The 25267-nt window shown below is 42.5% G+C and overlaps 1 pseudogene; it reads right to left on the bottom strand.

Annotated features, from left to right (window-relative positions):
* Positions 1-2530: 2530 nt before the first annotated feature.
* LOC145800601 (protein CHROMATIN REMODELING 35-like) overlaps positions 2531-25267 on the bottom strand; it is a 51675-nt pseudogene continuing 28938 nt past the window's right edge.

The raw sequence follows: 25267 nt of genomic DNA, 5'->3' as shown, positions 1-25267 counted from the left end.
AAATTATTTCACAAAAGGAGTAACTTTTGAGTAAAGGTGTAAGTATTTTCACGAGAAGGTGTAACTTTTTAGAAAATGTGTAAGTTTTAGCAAAATGTGTAAATTTTATGAAATAAATTATTTCACAAAAGGTGTAACCTTTCAGAAATAGTATAAGTGTTTTCACAAAAGATGTAAGTAACTTCATAAAAGTTGTAAGTTTCGTTTTCACAAAGGGTGTAAGTTCCAATAAAAGGTGTAACCTTTATGAAAAAAATTATTTCACAAAAGAAGTAACTTTTCAGAAAATGTGTAAGTATTTCCATGTAAGGGTGTAAATTTTTAGAAAAAAGTGTAAATTTTATAAAATGAATTATTTCACAAAAGGTGTAACTTTTCAAAAATATTGTAGGTGTTTTCACCAAAGATGTAAGTAAATTCACAAAAGTGTAAGTTTCGTTTTCACACAAGGTGTAAGTTCATAAAAAGGTGTAAATTTAATGAATTTTCTTTTTTTCACAAAAGGATTAATTTTTCAAAAAAGTTGTAAGTATTTCCACGAAAATATGTAAATTTTCAGAAAATGTGTAAGTTTTAGCAAAATGTGTAAATTTTATGAAAGAAATTATTTCACAAAAAATGTAACCTTTCAGAAATAGTGTAAGTATTTTCACAAAAGATGTAAGTAACTTCGCAAAATGTGTAAGTTTCATTTTCACAAAAGGTGTAAGTTCCAATAAAATGTATAAATTTTTTGAAAAAAATTAGTTCACAAAAGGAGTAACTTTTCAGAAAAGGTGTAAGTATTTCCACAAAAAGGTATAAGTTTTCAAAAAAGGTGTAACTTTTAGCAAAAGGTGTAAATTTTATGAAAGAATTTATTTCACAAAAGGTGTAACTTTTTAGAAATAGTATAAATTTTTTCACAAAAGATGTAAGCAACTTCAGAAAAGGTGTAACTTTCATTTTCACAAAAGGTGTAAGTCCTAAGAGAAGGTGTAAAATTTATGAAAACAATTATTTTAAAAAAGGAGTAAATTTTCAGAAAATAGTGTAAGTATTTTCACGAAAAGGTGTAAGTTTTTGAATTTTTTTTTCCCACAAAATGTCTTAAGTCTTGTAAATTTTCAAAAAGGTGTAAATTTTATGAAAAAATTTATTTCACAAAAGGTTTAACTATTCGGAAAAGGTGTATGTTTTTTTCACAAAAGGTGTAAATGATTTCACAAAATGTGTAAGTCTTGTTTTCACAAAATGTGTAATTTTGAACAAAAGGTGTAAATTTTATGAAAAAAATTATTTCAGAAAAAGACTAACTTTTCAGAAAAGGTGTAAGTATTTTCATGAAAAGGTGTAAGTTTTTACAAAATGTGTAAATTTTATGAAAGAAGTTATTTCACAAAAGGTGTAATTTTTCAGAAATTGTGTAAGTTTTTTCACAAAAGATCTAAATAAATTCACAAAAGGTGTAAGTTACGTTTTCACAAAATGTGTAAGTTCCAACAAAAGGTGTAAATTTTTGAAAAAAAAAAATCACAAAAAGTATAACTTTTGACAAATGGTGTAAGTATTTTGACTACGAGGTATAAGTTTTCAGAAAAGGTGTATGTTTTAACAAAATGTGTAAATTTTATGAAACAATTTCTTTCACAAAAGGTGTATCTTTTCTGAAAAGGTGTATATTTTTTTAGAAAAGGTGTAAGTGATTTATTTAAGTTGAGCGAACAAAAATCATTTAAGTTCTTGGAAAGGCTAGCCATGAAAGTGCATTCATAAATTCATTTTTTAAGAAAAATTTTGTCGCTAGAGCACAATCGCAAGGGTTAATCGAGCACCACTACAACGTTAGCACCACCGTCGCTTTGTCTCCTCCGGTAGGTATGTCCTCTATTTCGTGCTCTCTCTTTCTCTGTCTTTGTGCCTCTCTGTCTCCTTGTTTGTCTTCTTTCATTCGCATATACCTTCACACCCAACCCAAAATCGACCAAATAGGAACTGTTCTCTACTTCATTTTTGTATTTTCTGCTATTCGAATAGGAACACTTCCCTCTGCTACCCCAAATCGACCCAATAAGAACTGTTCTGTACTCGATTTTTGTATTTTCTTCCTTTTGAATAGGAACTCTTCCCTCTACTACCAGTGCTGCAACTTGAACATAGGTTTCATAGTAGTTAGCAACAAGCATCACTGTGTCTTGCATTTACATGGCCAACTGTTGCTAGGTTATATATAACAAAAAAATAAAATAAAATAAAAATAAAAATGTTTATGTAATCTTGGTACAGGAAAAACAATTCTTTTTTTAGAGTAACCCCCCCCCCCCAAAAAAAAACACGAAAAACAAACAATGAGTAATCATGATTCAGCAATGGCTAGCATACTCAGTTGAATTCTGTTTTCAATTTTGTAGTACTCGGTGACTTTATAATGCCGGAACTTATGTTTTGAAACAAATGTTTCTTTCAGTGCTGAAGTTCATGCATAGTTGACGGTATTGAACTTAAAACATAGGAAACCTAATTGAAAGAGTTGAAATGATGATGATGATTTTCAAATTTTGTAGAGAACTATTCCTTCCCCACACGCTTTTACTGATCCAAAGAGGAGTCGACCAACTCGGGAAGTGTTAAAACAATTGATGGACCACTATCTAATCTCAGAACTAGAATCACCGGTGATTACAAACAATTCTTTTCCAAGAGTCAAACCCTTCACTTTCATGGCTAGCCTTTCCAACAACTTAAGTGGCTGGAGATAATGGCTAAAAACCAATACCTTCTCCCCACCTGATTCGCACAAGCCTAACATATTAATGAAGAAGTTTGCCTTCAGTCCTTCTTTAATATTCAACTTCTCTAAGATGTGGTCCATCCGGGCATTGTCAAGCCCCTCTCTTTCTGTGGTTGACGTGTCTATAGGTGAACTTTTTAGGAGAGATCTCAACTGTGCGTCCACATAAAGTGTGCTCCCATCCCAGCTGATTTTGAACTTCTTAACTAAGTTCTTCAGTTCTTCAACTTCACACTTATGTGTAGGGCTGAGGTGAAGAAATACAACAAAGTCAACAAGCCTAGGCAATTCATGAAGAAAATCTCATTCGTAGAAATAGAGAACCTTGCCTGTCATTGCACGCAACTCTTGAATGATAGTTACCTTTCTCTTGAAATTATCATCTTTCTGTTGAATAACAGTTACATTTCAAGAGAAAGGTAGTTGTCATTCAAGAGTTGCGGGCTGTCTGGACTTTCTTGAGCTAGTTCAGGACATCCGTATTTTCATTTCTGGGAGTATGATCTTCGTCCAGAATGAGAATGGATGGGTACGTTAGCAGTATTTGTTGCCAAACAGCGGCAGTCTTATTTGTTTCATTGTCACATGCAATTGAAGAAACTTGCTTGTATGCCAGGAAAAGTATTCTTCTCTAATTTGCCCACTGTTTGAGCACCTGAAGGAGCTGTGCTCGATTATCCGCTTTTACAAAGTATAAGTCATATAGCAGAATGTCCTTAACTTGCCATGTGAAGAACTCTTTCTTTCATGTAGCCAGAAGGCCTCTTGGCAACACCACCAGTGGTCTAGCATGGAGATACTTGGCCAGAAAACTCTCCATAAAAGTAATTATCAATAAAGTTTTTCAAAGCCTAGAGTGTGGGCCAGGATGCAACCACTTGGATTCTCTGTAACCAAGTTGCTCAGTAGGAAATTGAAGCCCTCAACTTGATGGGGTTTCATCTGCTTTTTGTGCCTGGGATTAGCACCAATTTCAGTGATAGTAGAATCATGTCTAGATAGTTTAACCCCGTCATGAAATATTTCAGTTGCTTCCCTGTCCTTTGTAGTCCGGCCTTCATAAAAGTATGTGGTGTAGTCCTTGCTCCCTAAATCAAAAAGAAAATGTAGTCCTTCCTCTTCAATTTTTGGGAAATTATGCATTTATTCCTTGTACAAATAATTATTTCAATTGTAAGCTGTCTGAACTAAATGCAAAATTTTGATGTGTGTCCTTTCTTTTGACCGTTTCAAAATCTGTATATGTGTTGGGAAATTATGTGTTTTGTTGTCTGTGTTTACGAAAAATTTTCTGGTTAACAACCACATGTTGAAGCCGTTTCTTTGTGTTCTTGTAAATATTGATCGGAATACTTTGTAGGAATTGTCATCATTGCATCTGACGAATATTGGTCACCTCGCACCAACAATGTTAGTTTTCTCCTTGAAGAATTGCTACTAGTTGGTTTCGTACATATGTTTGTAAACAAATGAAATCCATCACCAAGGAATACACTGATTTTTTTTTAGGATAAATTGTTACAGCAGCCCATGTACTTTTGTCTTTGTGTCATTTATTTTGCACAAATTTTGAATGGCCTCGCTTTGTTTCTTCAATTGTAAACTTTTCTTTCAATTTCGTCCATTTGATTACAACTCTTCACTATTTTATATCAGAAAATATGCATATACGTGGCATGTGTAATTTTTTTTTTAGTGAACTTATAACTTTACTAAACTTAGTTAATCTCAATCAATTGACATTACAATATTTGTTATGAAAATCACAAACGACGTTAGCAATTTGACCAAAATTGTCCACAAAATTTAAAATGAAGTGTTAGAATTGAGGGAGTTTAAAGTGCATCGATTCAAATGAGACAACAGATAAAATGTGTACACTACCCCTGTAATTTTCTCTTCAATCTAATTTGTTTGATTTGCTCTTTCTTAAAGGGGAAGGAAAAGATTGAAGGCAATTAGCGAACAACATATCCAAATGTCTGACACTATCGATGGCTATTCTCGAAAGCGGCCAGTTGCACCATTCATTTGTTACAGGTGCCAGTTGTTCATTTTCATAATCTGGAATTACATTTTTTATAGTGAAAGTATGCGCCTTGTCGAAGTTCAGTTTGTAATGTTTGAAATTGGTTTGGTTCCGCATTGTAGACACCCCATTTTTTACCGTCCTCAAGACTTGGATGTCATCGTTTGAACACACGATGATAATCCATGATCGTGTTCATTTTGAGTTCTCGGAGGTCTCGGTCGCGCGCCTTGCCTCAAGATCTCTCAACTTGTCTGTTTTGTGCTTGGTTGTGGACCAAGTACTTGTGTTTTTGTTTCTAAGGGAAGAGGATGGCTTGTTTGCCATCCCCTCAACCCATCGGCCAAGGCTTGAAGCCATCGACCTTGTTTTCTTTCCATCGGCCAAAAGTATTGGTCGATCGACACTTTATTTAGTCGGTCAGCCCTTGTGTTGGTTGATCGGTCATATTTTCTGGTTGAGCCCCGTTCATCTACTTTATGCAGATATTTTATGCTAGCTGTCATAGCTGGCATCCACAATTCACCCCCTCCATACATGTGTATGGAGGGATTTGCACCTTTGCTTAGCTTCTCCAAGAAGCCTTGGAATTGAATTCCTATAAGAGGGGAGCTCCTCCTCCCTTCTTAGAGGTTCAGAAAAATCGCCTTTGATGGATAGATATAGCCTTGTATCTATCTTGCCTTGTTTCTCCATTTTTGTGATTCAAAAGTGTAGTATTGTCTTAGTTTAACACACAAACACCTAGCAATACACCTTCCCTTTGTGGCTGAGGTACTAGGGAGTTGGTTTTGGTGTTCTTGGGTGAGTTTGAACTCAGAAAAGCTGCTGGAGCCTTGTTCTTGAAGAGGTTCTACAAGGGTGAGCAACTAACCTTTAGATATCCTATTCTTGCTTAAGCTTTTAGACCTATTTGCTTATTATTTTAAGCTTAACTCTTAACTGATAAAATTTCTGATTTTTAGTGCTTAAGACCTTTATTTAAGGTCACTTTTTAGTTTGGGGTTGTTTACCCCCTCTTAGGCCTTGTTTAGTCTTGTTCTTGTGCTTTATTTTTAAGCTTTGGGATCACCTTGTTTAGGCCTTCCCACCACTGAAATCCCTCTGGATTTCAGTGGTGGGGATGGTGTTTTAGGGTCCCAAAAAGGAGAGGGTCATCCCCTCTCCTTGTTGTCTTGAATGCTAGTATAAATGGCTTATATTGGTAGCATGTTTGCTTAGCTTGTTTTAGCTCCATTTTAGCAAGTATTTGGTGTTATTATTCCATGTTTTACCTCTGTCTAAGGTTGGTTTAATGGCTTCTTACATGCTCCATATACTTGCCTTGCAATCCTTTCATTTGCCTTAACATGCATCATGCTTTAAGCCATGTTTCTAGCATGATTTTGGCTCGACTCCATGAAGCTTTTAGCCTTGTTGTAACATGCTTAAGCTCTAATTTGAGTTGTTTTGACCATATATGCCATGCTTTGTATAGCCATAAGGCATTCTAGCTTGTTAGCCTTAAGTGTCCAAGTCACTAGCATGCTTTACTTGGACCATTTCAGTGATTTGGCATCACTTGTTATGTTATTTCAGTCCATATAGTATGCTTAAACACTTGCATTTATCACTCCTTTAATGCTTTGAAGGGTTCATGCTTTATGCCTTAAAATGAGCATATGTGTATGCCATCTTGCCTAGGCTTTTGGGTCACTCTTTCAGTGTGTATTTGCTCCTATTTTGCCATGATATAGCTCTGTTTTTACTTGGTTAGAGCATTCCTCATTCGCTTCTTACACTTGTAGTGTAAGTCCTCTTTACTAGTCATGCATGCCTAATGAGTGAGCTTGTTATTCTAGCATGTGTTGACTTGGTATTAGTGCATTTTTGGTGTTATTTTGACGTGCCATGACTCTATTTTTTGTTGGTAAAGTCATCCCATGCTTGGTTTTGGTAGGTGTAGTGCAATCCTCCTCATTAGCCTTGTATGCGTTATGTTTTGTGCCTTCCATTCTAGCATGAGTTAACCCTGTTCAAGCATGTTCCTAGCCTTGTTTTGGCCTGCCTTGGGACTATTTTGAGTCACCTCGGCCCTTTGGGGCTTACTTGTTATAGCCATGGTGCAAGTCCCTTGGCTAGTTTTAAGCTTTGAGTCCACTGGCATGCTTTATTTGTCATATATGCATGATTTAGAATCCTTTGGAATGTAATTTCAGAGCTTACTTCATTGCTACATTCTCACATTTGTCACCTCTTCATCATGCTTGAGAGTTGTGTTATTATGCTTAAGTCATGGGCCAATGCATGAGCATGCATTTCCTTACTTTTCAATTCATCATTTCAGTCCATTTTGGCCACTGATTTTGGGCATGGCTGAGGTCTATCCAACTTTAGTTTAAGTCCATTCTACCATGTTGTCGCATGCTTGTCTCATTTTGTATGTTGTTGCATACTTGTCCACCTTTACATGCCTTGCATGTTTGCATGTTCATGTTGCATCTTACCATGTTGTTCAAAGTTGTCACTTTACATCATGCTAATATGTTTGTTGCATATTTGTTAGATTACATGTTGTTACATGTTTGCTATTGGTATTGTTGTTGCAGCCTATTACATTGTATGCATGCATGTTTGCATGCTTAGGTTGCACATCGCTTGCTTGCATGCTCATGTTGCATTAGCTTGCTTGCATGCTTAGGTTGCATTGCATTGTGTGTGCATCCCTTGCCTCTTGATCAAACATGATAGAGGTTGGGGCCCCTTATGTGTTTTGTGCATTTCATTTGACATTAAATTGCACACTTGGCTCCTTTGGCCATCATGCATTGGAATGCGTGATTGGTGGTCTGAGGGTCGAGAACTACACACCTTTGAGTCTTAAACAGATAAGGGGTGTAGTTGTGCAGACATTGTCTTGTAAATGCATTGCCATGCTCTGTCTGTCCTCTGTTGTAGCAAAAACAGCATTCAGCAAGAAGAGATGGTCGACCGACCATATTCAGTGCCGATCAGCTAACTATTTCTGGCTGAGAGCCTTATTAGTGGTCGATGACACCATTCTTTTGGCCGATGGCCTTATCTTTTGACCGATGGTCTCACAGCATGCCCACAAGGTGGTTCAGAAGTGTCACAGAAGTTGGCACAACTTTCAGAGATATAGAGCAGTGCAAACAGAGGCAACATGAAGCATGGCGATGGATTTCCAAGCGAAGCCATCCGAGCATGCATTCATCCCTCGTCCCGAGGCCATTTCAGTATTTTAATAACTTAAAATAGTTATTTATTTCGATTTGGTTGTGTAATTAATTAATTAGCTTGTTAGTTAGTTAATTAGATGATTTGTATTATTCTTTCGGACCCTCTGTCGATAGGGCACAATTTTGTAATATGCGTGCGTGTGTGTGATGCATGTCTTCCAACCCTACGTCTTTCTCCCTTTTACTTAACCGCTTACGATGGTTAGTTCTACGACACGTTTCATTTAGCATCCTTATGCTCGCAAGTTTGCATCCATTCATCTGAATCGCATGCACCAGGCTCGGCGCATCATACTAACTGCATTGTATTTCAATCCCTACTTGAATACATGTATTGAGTTGTCATACCTCATATGCCATCTTAGAATAGCCGAGCCTATTCTAGTTGCATTTTGCATGTGTTGCATTAGCCATCTTGACATAAACTAGGATCATGCATTGATTATTAACTAGTTTCTTGTTTTGGCTCGGAGTACACTGTAAGTGTTTATACTTTAGCATCTTGCATGTATGTGAATGTTAACATGACAGCATACTTGCCATGAGGCTAATTGCTTATGTGATATAACTGCTTGAATGCCTGTGGGTGAAGGTTGGATTGCTTGAATTGGAACAATTCATCGAAATTTGCAGTTTAGCCTGCTTGCGAGTAGCAAACTTCAAACCATTTCCAAACAAATGGATATGCGATGCTTTGTTCCAAATTAGGCGATTTAGTCTATACTTGTGTGTTGTGCGCATCACATAGTAATTCTAGCTAATTAACTGGAATAAGAATGCATGTGTTTTCAAAAACAAGATATCATGTTTAGTAGTGGCTGATCTTTGATCGGGCGAGCGGGGGTGCTCATAGATGACCTTCCCCAATCGTACCCAAGTTCCCGAGCCGAGGCAAGTTTGGTGATGACGGATACGTGGCCTTAGGCACGAGTCAAGGTTTCCTCAATTCCCCCAAAACAAAATATTTAGGTAGCGACTCTGTATCTGGCAAAGCAGTCCATGTTTGGCACTTCTTTCTTAAAAATCAGTTTTCCAAAACGATTTGCCGGATTTGGACTCTTTGGTGATTTATCGGTCTCACATTGCACTTTGTGGGACTAGATTCAGAACCGTGGCATTTGAGTCCGAACTGTAGTAGCAAAGTGCAGACGTCCACGAACATCCCGGGAAAATCCCGTTTTGCTCATTGGGCTCACTACAGTTCGGATTCAAATGTCACGGTTCTGAATCTAATCCCGCAAAGTGCAATGCGAGACCAAATAATCACCAAAGAGTCCAAATCTGGCAAATCGTTTTGAAAAACTGATTTTTAGAAAGAAGTGCCTAACATGGACTGCTTTGCTAGATACAGAGTCGCCACCTAAATATTTTATTTTGGGGGAATTTAGGAAACCCTGACTCGTGCCTAAGGCCACGTGTCCGTCATCACCAAAGTTGCCTCGGCTCGGGAACTTAGGTACGATTAGGGAAGGTCATGCAATGAGCACCCTCGCTCGCCCGATCAAAGATCGGCCACTACTAAACATGATATTGAGTTTTTGAAAACACATGCATTCTTATTTCGGTTTATTAGCCTAGGATTACTATGTGATGCACACAGCATACAAGTATAGACTAGATCGCCTGAGTTGAAACAAAACATTTCATGTTTGTTTATTTGAAAGCGGTTTGCTACTCGCAAGTAGGCTAAAATGTTGATTTTGTCACCCTCAGGTGGGCTTAGAAAACATGGAGATTTGTCACTATCAAGTGGGCTTAAAACTCGCAATCGATGAATTGTTCCAATTCAAGTAATCCAACCTTTACCCACAGGCATTCAGGCAGGTATATCACATAATCAGTTAGCCTTATGGCAAGCATGCTATCATTGCAGTCACTCACACGCATGTAAGGATGATAAAGCATAAACACTTACCGAGTACTCTGAGCCAAAGAAAGAAGATAATTAGAAATCATGCATGAATCCTAACTATGCTGAGATGCCTAATGCAACACATGCAGGATGCAACTAAGCTAGGCTCGGCTATTCTAAGATGGCATATGATATGTTACAGATAACATGTATTCAATTTGGAATTGAAATACAATGCAGTTAGTATGATGCGCCGAGCCCGGTGCATGCAAGACAGATGAATGGATGCAATCATGCGAGCATAAGGATGCTGATTAAAACATGTCCTAAAACTAACCATCATAAGCTGGTAAATAAAAGGGAGAAAGACGTGGGGTTGGAAGACGTGCATTACACACACGCACACTTATTACAACAGTTGTGCCCTCTCGGAAGAGGGTCCGAATAAATAATACAGAATCGAATTAACTAATTATTACACAACACTAGCTAATTAACAAATTAACTAAACTAGCATGCAAACTATGTAAAATGGGCTGCCTCAGCTCTACTTTGAATGATAAAGGATGCATGCATGCTCGAGTCGCCTTGTCGAGAAATCCATCGCGATGCCCCAGCTCACCTTTGTTTGCAATTGATTTCAGAAACTTGCACAAAGCTCCATAGAGATAAAACTCTACCCTGGGAATCTAGGGGGAGGCTGCCGACCAGTTATAGGCATTGGAGACCACCTACAGACCACCCTTGGTGGTGAAAACCAGAAAAGGTGGTCGGCCTGCCAAAAAACCTGGTCGGCCGACCAGTTTCTTCTCCCGGTTTCTGCATTTTCTACAACAAAGGCAAGAGAGAGAGAAAACAAGGTATTTGCAACACATGTGTGCACGACCACTCTCCCTATCATTGCATAAGCTCTAGAGAGTGTAGTCTTTGATCCTTGGGCCACCAATCACGCATCTCGATGCATGATGGCCGAGGAGTCAGGTTGCACGGCTCAATGTGAAATGAATGCACATGTAAACACCTAAAGCCAACAACTCTATCATGGATAGTCAAGAGTGTCCGTGACCAAGAATCGAGGCACGTTTCACCAATTTGAGTATGAAACGTCCCTCGTTTCTCATGTTTGGACTAAACCCTACTCCAAACAAAATGCAACAAACAATGTATGGACAAATGCAACTCTAGCATGCGATCTAAATGCAATGCAACTAAGTGATGTGAAGATACACGGAATGACATGCAAGCATGCAAATGGCATACACAACACTATGAACTAATCAGTGGCATACTCAATGCACATGGATTATATGGCATGCATACACAATGCACTAACATACGCAATGTTATGAACGAGGCATATGCAATGCAATGATCAAACGTGCGATAACATGGACTATAGGGCATACACAATGCAAGATGGACTTAAACCAAGATAGATGGGCCTCGGCCACACCCAAATCAGTGGCCAATATGATGAAAATGAGGCAACAAGGTACATGCAAACATGCACAAATGCAAGGGACCAAACCTAAGGAACAAAGTGCAACTCTACCAAAGCATGACAAGGATAAAATATGGCATACAATGACACATGTTCCAGCTCTGAAATGACATACAAGATGGTCCCGAATCATGCAAACAACTCACCTGATGCATGTTGGATGGCACAATTACCGAAACTAGTGAAGTGCATTACACTAGAGGTATGCAAAGCGATGCCCAAATGACCAAACCAACCCCAAATAGTCCCTATGCAAACCCAAAATAGTGGCAAAATGGACTAAAATGATGGCTTGCAATGCACAAAAATGAAACTCATGCAATTGCCCAAAAATGAGGCATACAAGCACAACTCTCAAACGCATTTAAAGAGTGGAAAACATGGGAATATGGAACAAGTATAAGCTCTGAAATAACATGTTCAATGATGCCAAAACATGAAAACAACTCAAGTTAAGCATGCAAGAGGTTTCAAAACTCGAAGCTAGGCAAGGGTATTACACTACAAGCATGCATGGAAAGCATCATTCGACCATCGGACCTCAAAACAGAGCTAAGGCAGCCCAAATTATGAATAAAATCAGTTTAGAACATGGCCAAAATATGCTAGAATCAATGGTCAAAACAACATGCAATGGAAGCTAGTGAGCATGGTTTACACTACAAGCATATGAAGCATTCGAGAGGCCAGTAAACTAGAAAAATTCAGAGATATGACATGCCAAATAAAGCCCAAAAACCCACTGAAACATGATCAATGCATGCAAGAATGTCATGCTCCTTTGATAGGCTATAAGAGGGGTTATTCTACACATGCAAGAGACACACCCAAGGTGGAAAAACCAACACTGGATAGAGCCTAGGAAGGCCCTAAAAGTCACTGAAAAGGGCCTGAAACGAGGCTTGGAGGTGTGCAAGTGAAGGCTCCTTTGTAAGGACAAAAATGCTAGTGAACAAGACAAGGAGGGAGAGGGTCACCCCTCTCTGATTTTGGTTCTCAAAAACACATGTTAACCACTGAAAATCTACTGGATTTTAGTGGTTAAAAGGCCAGGCAAAGGTCAGCACAAAGGCCTTAGGGCATGGCTCAAAACAAGGCAAAATGAAGCATGCAAGGGGGTAGATGACCCCCAACAACAAAATGACCTTAAACAAACATCAAAAGGACCTCAAAACAAGACTTTTTCAGTTGACAACAAAGCTCAAATATGTATGCAAATAAGGCTGAGAGATGGATCAAAATAAAGCTTAAAAGAGGAAAAAAGTGTGTTACCCTTGAAGCTCAGCAAGACAGCAACTTCTAGACCCAAAACCCAACTCCTTAACCTCTGAAAATGGCCTCCAAGAAGATCCAAGCAATGGTGGAAGGGTTAGGCTATGAGGTGGTGTGGAAATGTGCAAGAACAATACACTTTTTGAGCCAAAATAGAGAGATATAGAGGGAGATGTATTGTATGCCTTCAACAAACTTCTGAACCCTCACAAAGGAGGGGGAGGCCCTCCTTTATAGCCAAAAGGGACCAAAGCTTCTCAAAGAAGCTAAAAACCAAGGTTGAAGATCCTCCTTACACGTGTATGGAGGATCCAGTCTGTGCCTTCCAGCTAGCACAGCTGGCAACAAATCACAGAGACAAAACTGGGAGAGGCAGGCCAACTAGTTCAGGTGGTCGGCCGACCACTTCCCCGGGTTGGTTGACCAGTTCAAAAGGTTTAACTCAATGAAAGGTGGTCGGCAGCCCCATTTGATGGTCTCCACATTGAATGCAAGCTAGTGGTATCGTAGGAGACCAGTAAATGTGGCTCAAAGACCAATGAGACCAACTTCGTGACAAGAAAATCAGCTGGCGGGAGAAAGGTGGTCTCCCACCCTTGTACCACCTCCCAAACAATGAAAACAAGGTCCATGCCAAAAATGAACCAAGACGGATGCAAAACGAGGGTTCGGGGGTCAAAACGCGCAGCTGGGTGCCCCGAAAACAGGCTGTTAAGCATCGAAAGTGGCGTGCGATGACAAAGGTGGTCTCTCGGGCCAAAGTGTCCCTCTAGAGAGAGGAAGCAAGGTGTGTGCCAAAAACCGTGCCAAACGGAGAAAGTTAAGCGGTCCCGAATCGAGGCGCACGACCGGCGCCTTCGAAAATTGAAAACTGGTCTCCAAACGGGAAGAGTGGCCTATGACCATGAAAAGTAGCCTACAGCCACTGAGAGATGGTCTATGAGACTTCTCCCTCCCTTCAAGAAGAGAAAACAAGACCTGGTTCGCAAACCGAGGCAAAGCACAAAAGGGTTCCGAGGTCCGGGGGTAAGGCTCTCAGACGAAACTCCAAAACCTCAGAATGAGCACAACATGCACCATCACCGAGCGCTCAATCGATGACGTCTGAGTCTTAAGGTCGGTCAAAAATGGGGTGCCTACACAAAGTCCTCGGGGCGCGTCTACAGTTTCTGGCGACTCTGTTGGGGAGTTAGAGAACTTGACTCGAACTCATGATATCTTGCTTTGATTGCACTTATGTGTTTCTTTGCATTGCATTTGCATTGGTGCGCCTAGGACACCGTGTTTTCCATATGCTATTCCTGAACAGTTTGCCGGAGGCTTGCTTTGAGAAGCGTGCCATAAGGCTGACCGGTTGCGGGCTCTGCCACGACGGGAACACAAATCTCGATTTTTACCGGGGCACCCTTTTTGACCATTCGACCTAGTGCATATTCGGAATCCATAGTGACTATTCCAAACTAGGACAGGTTGCTTTTGTTTGAAACCGCTGTGTGCATAGTGAAACCCTAGTTCTTGACAAAATAGGACAGGGAAATCCTACCCCAACATAGGGGTGTGTTGGCTCTCATTTGCTTGTTATGTGCTTTTAGAGTGAGCCTCTACAGGAATGCGCATGTTAGTTTGCAACTTTGGGTATCAGGCCTGCGGGCATCAGTATTTGAGAATTAGTTATATCTGCAGGTATCAGATTCAGATTTGGGGCAGTGATTCTGGGAACAGTAATCAGTGGTTGAGAACGATTCATTCAGCTTGTGTTTGCCAACTGTGTGTTGTCTTTATTTAGGCTGTTATGCTGTCTGTTTTTCTGTTCATTATTTCCTTATTATGCTTTATTTATCTTTTTGCAAGGTAGTTTAGCACTATTGCATCCGACCAGGTAGATATCCCCCGAGCACTCTAGGTTAGAGGCCGTAGACTTAATCGATCTAGGGATCTGAAAGACGGACAAGCAGTGTTCCTTTCTTTACTCCCGGTTACCAGACGGAGGTCAAAAAGGCGCAGTGTATCGGTACAGCGGTCGCCAGATTAGTGGCTACCCCACTAGTAAATAGTCAGGTTGAGTTCTCAGTTTCTATTGCAGGGACAGGTATACCGGTTATTCAGATAGATTAGTACAATATGGCAGGCTTAGAGGAGATGATGCGTCAGCTCCAAGAGAGTATGAAGACCATGCAATAGGACGCTGCCTGTCAAACAGAATTTGCCAAGAAACAGGCCGAGGTCATGGTCCAACAGGCAGAGTTAATTGCCAGGCTACAGCAACAAACTGGAGCATCCGCTTCACACCAAGCTCCTCCCCCACCAAGAGTTCCAATACTCGGGGAGATAGTAAATGTCCAGGATGATACAGACATTCCGACAGGGCCGGCTCTGCCCTCGATCCTACCTCAGCTATCCAAAGCACTCACCAACCTATTGGATTCTCCCTTTGAGTTCAAGGTGGACCCCACAGCGTTAAAAGTGAGCAAGCTTGAAAAGTTGTTCAAGAAATCTCAGGGTGTGAAGTCTATTTCGGATATTGAGGATGGATACACCGACTCGGCCATGACGCTGCCAGACCGGTTTAAAATGCCGCACATAGATCGTTTTGATGGGTCTCGAGATCCTATGGTGCATTTGCGGCTGTTTTCAGACATACTAAGGCCGATGGGCCTCAGCAGATTGCAGAAACTTTCTTTGTTTGGCCAGACCCTGTTGGGTGTAGCGGCTATTTGGTATGCCAAACTGGAAGATTCTGTCAAGAGGAACTGGGAGGAGATGGACAAGGCCTTCATAGCTCAATACTCCTATAATATATAGATCGAGGTCACAACCTGTGATCTTGAGACAACTAGGCAAGAGCCGAAAGAGAGTTTCTCCGATTTTGTGACCCGGTGGAGGGCCAAGGCCTCGATGATGACAGTTAGGCCTGTTGAAAAAGATCAGATTTGAATGGTTGTGCGCAACCTCCAGCCCAAGCTTATGCAGAAGATGATCGTTCTCCCCCTCCCCACCTTTGCAGATCTACATGAGATAGGGGGCAGATCGAGGATGCTATGAAACAAGGTCTGATTGACCAAGATAGAGAGCTGCCTAAGAGGGCATTCAACCGTAGTACAAATGCAGCACAAGCAGTGCTGCAGCTACCAGATCTTCAGATGTGGGAATGGTCACCACCACTACCACCCCAAGAACCCTTGCAGCTACGCCATTCACCGATGCGTTCGGAAGTAGCTCACAAACAACCAAGTATTCACCGTGAGGCCAACGAACCTTCACTTCACTATACATGTCCCTGTCCAAAGCTTTGGGGGTTTCGATCAGGAAAGGGCACCTGAAGCCCCCTAGAGCCGCGGCCACTACCAGATAAACTCCCTACTTCCCATAACCCAACTAAATACTGCGCCTTTCACCAGCAGCATGTTCCCTTTCCTTTTCCAAATCCCCCAACCAAACAGAACATTAAGGAGGAGGTAGATGGGCCTTGTAGACACCCCATTTTTGATCAACCTTAAGACTCAGACGTCACCAGTTGAGCGCTCGGTGATGTTGCATTTTGTGCTCGTTCTGAGGTTTCAGAGTCTCGGCTGCAAGCCTTGCCTCCGGACTTCGGGACTCTTTTTGTGCCTTGCCTCGGTTTGCGAACCGGGTCCTGTTTTCTCCGTTTTCTCTTCCTGAAGGGAGGGAGACATCTCGTAGACCATCTCTCAGTGGCCGTAGGCTACGTTTCGTGGTCGTAGGCCATTTTTCCCGTTTGGAGCCCGGTTTTCGGTTTTCGGAGTCGCCGGCCGTGTGCCTCGGTTTGGGACAACTTAATTACCTCCGATCACTCCGGTTTTTGGCACAAATCTTATTTCCTCTCTTTAGAAGAACACTGTGGCTCGGGAGACCACCTTCGTGGTCATACGCCACTTCCGGTGCCTAACATCCTGTTTTCGGGGCCCCGAACTGCGCGTTTTGGCCCCCAAACCTTCGTTTTGCATCCGTTTTGGTCCATTTTTGGTAGAGACCCTATTTTCATTGTTAGGGAGGTGGTAGGATGGTGGCCGGCCACTTCTTCCCCTGAAAAGCCAGTTTTCTCTTTTTCTCTCTCCAAAAGCCGGTTTTTCTGGCAGAAAGCTAGTTTTTCTCACTTTTGAGCCACATTTTCTGGCCTTTAATACCACCATTGTGTTGTGCTCATCTGGGAGGCCACCAATATAGGTAGGCCGGCCAGAAATTCATCTTGACCCTTTTGAACCTTGCTTAAAAGCTAGCTTTTCTATCTCTTGGGTCACTTTTTCTGGTTTTTCTCTACACAGCTGTATTTTACTCATCTGGGAGGCCACCTTTCCGGGTAGGCCGACCAGCAATTTTTGTTGACCCTTTTGACCCCTGGTCGGCCTACCAGAGGGGGTGGTCGGCCGGCCACTTGAACTAGCCGGCCTGCTTCTTGCTTTTTGCTTTTTCTAAATGTAATCCAGCTGTGCCAGCTGGAAGCCATTTAGTGCATCCTCCATACACGTGTATGGAGGATACTTGGGACCTTTTTGGATATTTTGAAGCTTCTCCTCAATAAAGGAGAGGCTTGGCTTCTTGTTGAGGGGTTGAACAAAATTGCTTAAGGCTTATAACCTCCCTTCTCCATCGTCACTATTCTAAGCTCCAAAACCCTCATTTTCTTGGTCCATTTGCACTACAACCCTTAGCACCACACCTCCATCATCCATTCCAGCACCTTGGAAGTCATTTGAAGAGGTTGAAAGCTCACCAACTTGGTCCAAAAGCTGCTGGAGGTCGGCTCTTCAAGGGTAAGTGCCTATTTCCCCTAAACTCACATTTTTTTTGCATGATTGGTTAGCCATATTTGCAAGCATTTATGGGCTTCGACCCAAACTGTAAAGTGTCTTATTTTGATCCCCTCTCCAACTTTGTTTAAGGGCACTTTACTGTTTGAGGTCATTTACTTCCCCTTATCCTCTATCTCTCTTTTAGGGCTATTTTTGCATCCTATTTTAGCCTTACTTGTGAGCATTTTCGAGATTTTCTATAAACTGGAAAAAGTCTTTTTTTGACATCCTCTTCAAGTTTTTTCAAGGTCCCATTTCGGTTTGGGGTCATCTTCCCCCTATGCATGCTTCATCTCTTCATGATTAAGGCTATGCATTAGAGCACTTGCATTGGCTATGGTTTGGCCTCTTAGCCACTGAAATCCAGCAGATTTTCAGTGGCTTTGATGCATTTTTGAGGGCCAAAATTAGAGGGGGGTGACCCTCTCTCTCCTTGTCTTGTTTGGGGGTCTTTTTGGCTTTCCAAAGGGGCTCTATTTTGCATGAATCGAAGTCACTTTTTGGGACCAATTTTGTGGGTTTTAGGGTCTGACTTAGGTCCGTCCGGGGCCCTTTTGATCATATTTTATGGCTATAGTGCATGTGTAGAGCAATCCCATCCAAGGCTCTTCAAAGCAGCCTTTCTTTGCATGTTTCCTAGACTAATTTCAGGGCCAATTTTGTGAGTTTTAGGGCTGTCATAACTCATTTCCAGAGTTGGTTTGGTCATGCTAAGTGCCTATCTTATATGTGCTTAACAACCCCTTGAATGACCTTCCAAAGAAGCCCCTCATTTTTGCATGAATTGGCTATATTTCAGTAATTATTTGGGCATATTTTCGCATGTTATTCACTGTTTTTGGCTGGTTTGATGAGTTCTCATTTGCTTCATATACATGCCATGTAAACCATGCTTGCTAGCCAATGTTGCTTGCTATTTTAGTCCATCATGTTAGCATCTTTTGGCCATGCTCTAAACTAGAAATGTGCATGTTTTGAGACTTCCTTAGCTCTGTCTTTAGACTTTATGATCAAATAATGCTTCCTTTGTATACTTGTGGTTCAATGCATTGGACTAGTTTTGGGTTTCGGGGCTTATTCTATGCATTGGGTGTCATATTTCAATGTTTCGGGACCATTTAGCATTATGTTTCAGTGTTGAAAATTACATGCCTGAATGCCATGCTTCATCCTTGCCATGCTTTGGTAGAGTGGCATTTAATGCCTTAGGTTCGGTCCTCGGTTTGCGTGCATGTGTGCACGCATTTCGGTCATCTCATTTTCATCTAATGGCCACTGATATGAGTGTGGCTGAGGTCTACTCATTTTGGTGTAAGTCCACTATGCATTGTGTATGCCTTTTCAATTCATAGCATTGTGTATGCTAGGTTGCATGTTAGAGCATTGTGTATGCCATGTTACATCGAGCGTTATGTATGCCATTTCATAGCATTGCGTATGCTAGGTTGTATGTTAGTCGCATTGTGTATGCCATCTCCGGATTACCCATGATGGAGTTTAGGTCTTGTTGTGTTTTCATGTGTATTCATCTCATATTGAGTCGTGCAATTCGACTCCTCGGCCATCATGTATCGATATGCGTGATTGGTGGCACGAGGATCGAGGACTACACTCCTTGAAGAGTAGTCATGCATACATATGTGAAATACTTTGCCATGCTCCTTTGTTGCTCTTTGTTGCAGTAAATTAGAAATCAGCGGCCTTTTGGAGCGTTAAGCAATATTCCGAAAACAATTGCAAACAGAGGCGAATCGGGGCATTGCAATAGATTTCCACGCCAGGCAACTCGAGCATGCATCATTCATCATTTGGAACAGAGCTGAGGCGGTCCATGGATTTGCGTGCCAATTTACCTCCTTTTCTAGATTAATTTGTAAATTAATTAGGGTTTTGTATTTATTCAGACTGTACTATTTATTCGGACTGTATTATTCTTTCGGACTGTATTATTCTTTCGGACCCTCCGAGCGAGGGCAATGTTGTAATAATTGTGCGTGAGTGCGATGTATGTTTTCCAACCCCACCTCTTTCTCCCTTTTATTTACCAGCTTATGATGGTTAGATTAGGGCATGTTTCAATTAGCATACAGTATGATAGCATGTTTGCATCATTCATCTGTATTGCATGCACCGGGCTCGGCGCATCATACTAACTGCATTTGTATTTCAAATTCCAAATTGAATATGTGCTAGATATAGCATCATCATATGCCATGTTTAGAACAGCCGAGCCTATATTAGTTACATTTTGCATGTGTTGCATTAGGCATTTCAGCATAGTTAGGATCATGCATTGATTTCTAACATAGCTTTTGTTTTAGCTTGGAGTACTCGGTAAGTTTTATCCTTTAGCATCCTTGCATGTGTGTGAGTGCCTGCCATGATAGCATGCTTACCATGAGGCTAATTGCTTATATGATATAACTGCTTGAATGCCTGTGGGTGAAGGTTGGGTTGAATTGGAACAATTCATTAAATGCGAGTTTTAAGCCCACTTGAGAGTGGCAAGACCATGTTTTCTAAGCCCACTTGATAGTGGCAAAATCATTTTTTCTAAGCCCACCCGAGGGTGGCAAATCCACGTCTTAGCCTACTTGCGAGTAGCACCATCAAACCATTCAAATAAACAAACATGAAATGTTTTGTTCCAATTCAGGCGACCCAGTCTATACTTGTATGCTGTGCACATCACAAAGTAAATCTAGGCTAATAACCGGTTTCAAAACGCATAATGTTTTCAAAACTAGATATCATGGTTAGTAGAGGCCGATCTTTGATCGGGCGAGTAGGGGTGCTCACGAAGTGACCTTCCCCAATCATACCCAAGTTCTCGAGCCGAGGCAACTTTGGTGATGACGGATACGTGGCCTTAGGCAACGAGTCAGGGTTTCCTAAATTTTCCAAAATAAAATATTTAGGTGACGACTCTGTATCTGGCAAAGCAGTCCATGTTTGGCACTTCTTTCAAAAAATCTATTTTCAAAAACGATTTGCCAGATTTGGACTCTTTGATGATTTCATCGGTCTTGCATTGCACTCTGCAAGATTAGATACAGGATCGTGACATTAAGTCCTAAACTGTAGTGAGCCCAATGAACAAAACGGGGGGGATTTCCTCCCGGGACGTTCGGGGACGTCTACAGTTTCTGGCGACTCTGCTGGGGGGTTAGAGAACTTGACTCGAACTCATGATATCTTGTTTTGATTACACTTATGTGTCTCTTTGCATTGCATTTGCATTGGTGCGCCTAGGACATCGTGTTTGCCATCTGCTATTCCTAAACGGTTTGCCGGAGGCTTGCTTTGTCAAAGCATGCCGTAAGGCTGACCGGTTGCGGGCTTTGCCAGTATGGGAACACAAACCCCGGTTTTACCGGGGCACCCTTTTTGACCATTCGACCTAGTACATATTCGGAATCCAAAGTGACCATTCCAAATTAGGACAGGTTGCTTACCCGTTTATAGGTTGTTTGAAACCACTGCATGCGTAGTGAAACCCTAGTTCTTGACAAAATAGGACAGGGAAACCTTACCCCAACATAGGGGTGTTTTGGCTCTCACTTGTTTGTTATGTGCTTTTAGAGTGCGTCTCTATACGAATGCATGTATCAGTTTGCAAGTTTGGGCATTAGGCCTACGTGCACCAGTTCTGTATTCTCAGAATCAGTTATCTGCGGGTATCAGATTCAGCTTCAGGGACGGTGATTTGGGGAATAGTGATTTGGGAATAATGATCGGTCTTTGAGAACAGTGTATCAATTGCGTGTTAATTATACCTGACTGTGTGTTGTGTTTATTTACGCCGTTATGCTGTCTGTTCGTCTGCTCGCTTATTTCCTTATTATTGCTTTATTTATCTTTTTTGCTAGGTAGTTTAGCATAATTGCTTCAGACCAGACAGATATTCCCCAAGCACTTTGGACAAGAGGTCGCTGACTTAATCGATCTGAGGATCTGGTCGATGGACAACCAGTGTTTCACTCTCTACCCCCGGTTATCAGATGGAGGTCGAAAAGGCGTAGTGTATCTGAGCAAAGGTTGCCAGAGCAGCGGATTACCCCATCAGTGGACAGTCGGATTGAGATCCCAATTGTTGCTATAGAGATAGACCTGCCAGTAGTTCAGACAGATCAGGGCAGTATGGCGGTACCGACAGGAGTTGAGGAAATGATGCGTCAGATACAGGACACCATGAGAGCCATGCAGCAGGATGCTGTTCGCCGGGATGAATTTGCCAAACAACAGGCCGAGATCATGGCCCAGCAGGCAGAGTTAATTGCCAGATTACAACAACAAGTCGGAGCATCTGCTTCACACCCAGTTCCTCCCCCTCCAGGAATCCCAGCACCCGAGGAGGCACCAAATGTCCAGGCAGATACGGACATACCAACGGGGCCAGCTCTGCCCCCAATTCTGCCCCAGCTATCTAAGGCACCTACGCCTGTTAATCAACCGAACTCTCCCTTTGAGTTCGAAGTAGACCATAAAGCACTGAAATTGAGCAAGCTTGAGAAGTTGTTCAAGAAATCACAAGGGGTAAAGGCTATCCCGGATATCGAGGACGGATATACCGACGTGGCTGTGATGCTGCCGAATAGGTTTAAAATGCTGCAAATTGATCGCTTCGACGGATCTAGAGACCCCATGGTGCATCTCCGGCTATTTTCAAATATACTACGGCCAATGGGCCTCACCAGACCACAAAATATTTCACTATTCAGCCGGACCCTGTCGGGTGTGGCCGCTATCTAGTATGCAAAGTTAGAGGATGATGTCAAGCAGAGATGGGATGAAATGGCCGAGGCCTTTGTCGCGCAATACTCTTACAATACCCAAATCAAGATTACGACCCGTGATCTCGAAACAACAAGGCAGGAGCCTAAGGAGAGCTTCTTAGATTTCGTAACTCGGTGGAGGGCGAAGGCTTCAATGATGACCCTAAGGCCTACCAACAAAGACCAAATCAGGATGATTGTGCGCAATCTCCAGCCAAAATTGATGCAAAAAATGATTGTGCTCCCCTTTCCCACTTTTTTAGATCTACATGAAATGGGGGTACAAATCGAAGATGCAATGAAACAGGGTCTGATTGACCAAGATAGAGAGCAACCCTGAAGAACTTTCAACCACAACAACAACACAGGCACCAGCAATGCCACAAATGCTAGAGCTTCAGAAGTAAGCGTGGTCACCACCATTCTCCCTCCCCTTCCAAGACCCATGGCAGCTACACCTTTCTCCGACGTGTCCGGAAGTAACACACAAACCACTCGATTCCAACCGAGAGGCCAAAGAACCTTCACCCCACTGTATATGCCCCTGTCCAAGGCTCTAGGGGTATTAATCAAGAAAGGACACTTAAAGCCCCTGGAGCTGAGGCTATTGCCAAATCCACTCCCTCCTTCTCATAACCCGACAAAATACTGCGCATATCACCAACAACACAGTCATGACACTAACCAATGTTATAGATTGCGTCATGAGATTCAAGACCTCATTGACAAGCAGGTGATTGTACCTCCAGAAAAACCCAATGTCACAACAAACCCTCTTCCACCACACAACCAAGCTCCACCTCCTAAAAGAATCAACTTCATCCAGACTGGGGTCGTGTCTTACGATCCAAGCATATATATCACTCATTCCCACCTACCTAAGCCAAAGGTGCTCCTTGCTGACTGCACTGACTCTTTGTGCATGTTGGACATCTCCAAAACCCAACCCGAGCCAATGGTGGTGACTGGTAGAGATAGAACAGAGGAGATTTCAGATAGGGATGGAATTGTTCAATCAGGGTTTGAGCAGTCTGGGAGTGTCACTGGGGAAGCCTACGATCCGAGTGATTACATTCTGCCAGCAGGCAAGTTTGAGCCTAATATTGAATTGTTAGAGAGGGCAGAGCTGTGTGCGATCCGAGGAGATGGATTTGAGCAGGGGACAGATGGTTTGATGGTTGTGGAAGAGGACTTGGCCAACCTCCAGTTTTTCAACGACTAAGATCCAGGAGACGCGACAGTCAATTGGTTTGATTATGAGGAATCAGCAGAGGCTACTGGGTGGCTTGATGACTTGCCAGACATTGTTGACAAAGCTCAGTTAGAACAGGGCCCGGAAGGGGCAAGTATATCAGTGGTGGCCAGAAGGGCCGGAAATCAGAATGAATCGCCGGAGAGCGCCGGTGCTAAGAATTCCGCTCGAGACTTGGGCATTATGAATGCGGGAATTGTTGAACAACCAGCTGTACTGACGCAGCTGGAACAAGAAAGGTTTGAGGATGCCGAGAGAATTAGGAAAGCTAAGGGCCCTGAGGGGACTGAGAGTGTTGTGTGCACGAAGATAGAGAATGCTGTGAGCATGTGGACGGAGAGTACTGCGAGTGCAATTGAACCGGAGCCAGAGAGGTGTCTGTTGGCTACCGACGGAATGTGGTGGGAAGACGATGATTTATGTCTTGCCCACACGAATGAGGATTGGGGGAGTAATCAGTCAGATGATACCTGGTATATCGGTGAGGTCGATCACATGACGAGAACCAGACGGTATTTCAAGCCCCCGCACCTAGACCAGCCGGAGGCATCTGGAAAGGATAAGGAAGTTGAGAGACAAAAAGAGAAGCAAGTCGAAGAAGAGGCTGTACTGAAGCAGTTAAAGAAGATACAAGCAGACATCTCCATCTGGGGACTGCTTATGGCATCGCGAGTGCATCGACAAGCTGTCTTATCGGCCATGGACAAGGCCAAGCTCTCTATAGACACCACGCCCGAACAGCTGGTAGGCTTAGTTTTTTCGGGAGGAGCTACCCCGATGTTGACCTTTTCTGACAAAGAACTGCCACCTGAGGGTGCGAACCATAACAAGCCACTCTACATCTCCGTGGAGTGCAGAAATAAATGGATACCCGTGGTGCTTGTCGACACAGGGTCTGCCATCAATGTATGTCCAGCAAGGACTGCTTATGCAATCGGCTTGAAGACCACGGACTTTGTGCCAACTGCCCAGGTGATTCGGGCATACGACAATACAAGCAGAGAAGTCATGGGGACAACGAAAATTCAGACCAAGGTTGGGCCGGGGTAGCATGAAATTGACTTTCACATCCTAGAGGTTCCCGTCACTTTCAATCTACTCTTGGGGCGGCCGTGGCTGCATCAAGTGAAGGCAGTTTCTTCTACCTTAGGCCGAAGTAGCCATTGTTTTTGGGAATTCATCGATCCATCCACCGCCGGAAGTATCTACGCTAGTTTTGAAAATTGAGCAAGGTATGGAGGATGTGTTCTTATCCGATTTTACCCTAGCTGAGGCCCGGGTCGTGCAGAATATCTTAGCTGTTAATGAGGGGGTGTATGTCAGTGCTCAATTGGTATACCTCATGAACAAGCTTCAACATATCCCCGGGATAGGATTGGGAAAGAGCGGCCGGAAGGGCGTCGCAGCATCGTCCGAGGTGCCACATAATCCACATACCTTTGGTTTGGGTTATCTGCCCACCAAAGAGGATTGGATAAGGAAGGGTAAGGAGATGGCTGGGAGAGCCAGAGCGAAGAAGGCGGGGAAGCCTTTTGACTTAATGCACTGGCCCATTCAGGGTACCCCAAACGGACGCTTCATCCGGGAGGGGGAGGACTTTCCGTTCTGTGGCTTCCTAGAGCCGTGGCTGAACACGGAGAGGAAGCGCGTACCGGGGTTTAAGATCTTCTTTGACCTGCAGTTACCCGGGGATGACGTTGCCGAAGAGCAGACAGACTCATTAGCTGAGGTTGAGCAGAGCAAGAAAGTGGAGTCTGAGGACGCCG

This window comes from Camellia sinensis, chromosome 10 (genome assembly GCF_055761805.1).
Source record: "Camellia sinensis isolate YWXY chromosome 10, ASM5576180v1, whole genome shotgun sequence".
NCBI classification, from domain to species: Eukaryota; Viridiplantae; Streptophyta; class Magnoliopsida; order Ericales; family Theaceae; genus Camellia; species Camellia sinensis.
The sequence above is the reverse complement of the archived record's forward strand: the minus strand, read 5'-3'. Positions and strand labels throughout refer to the sequence as shown.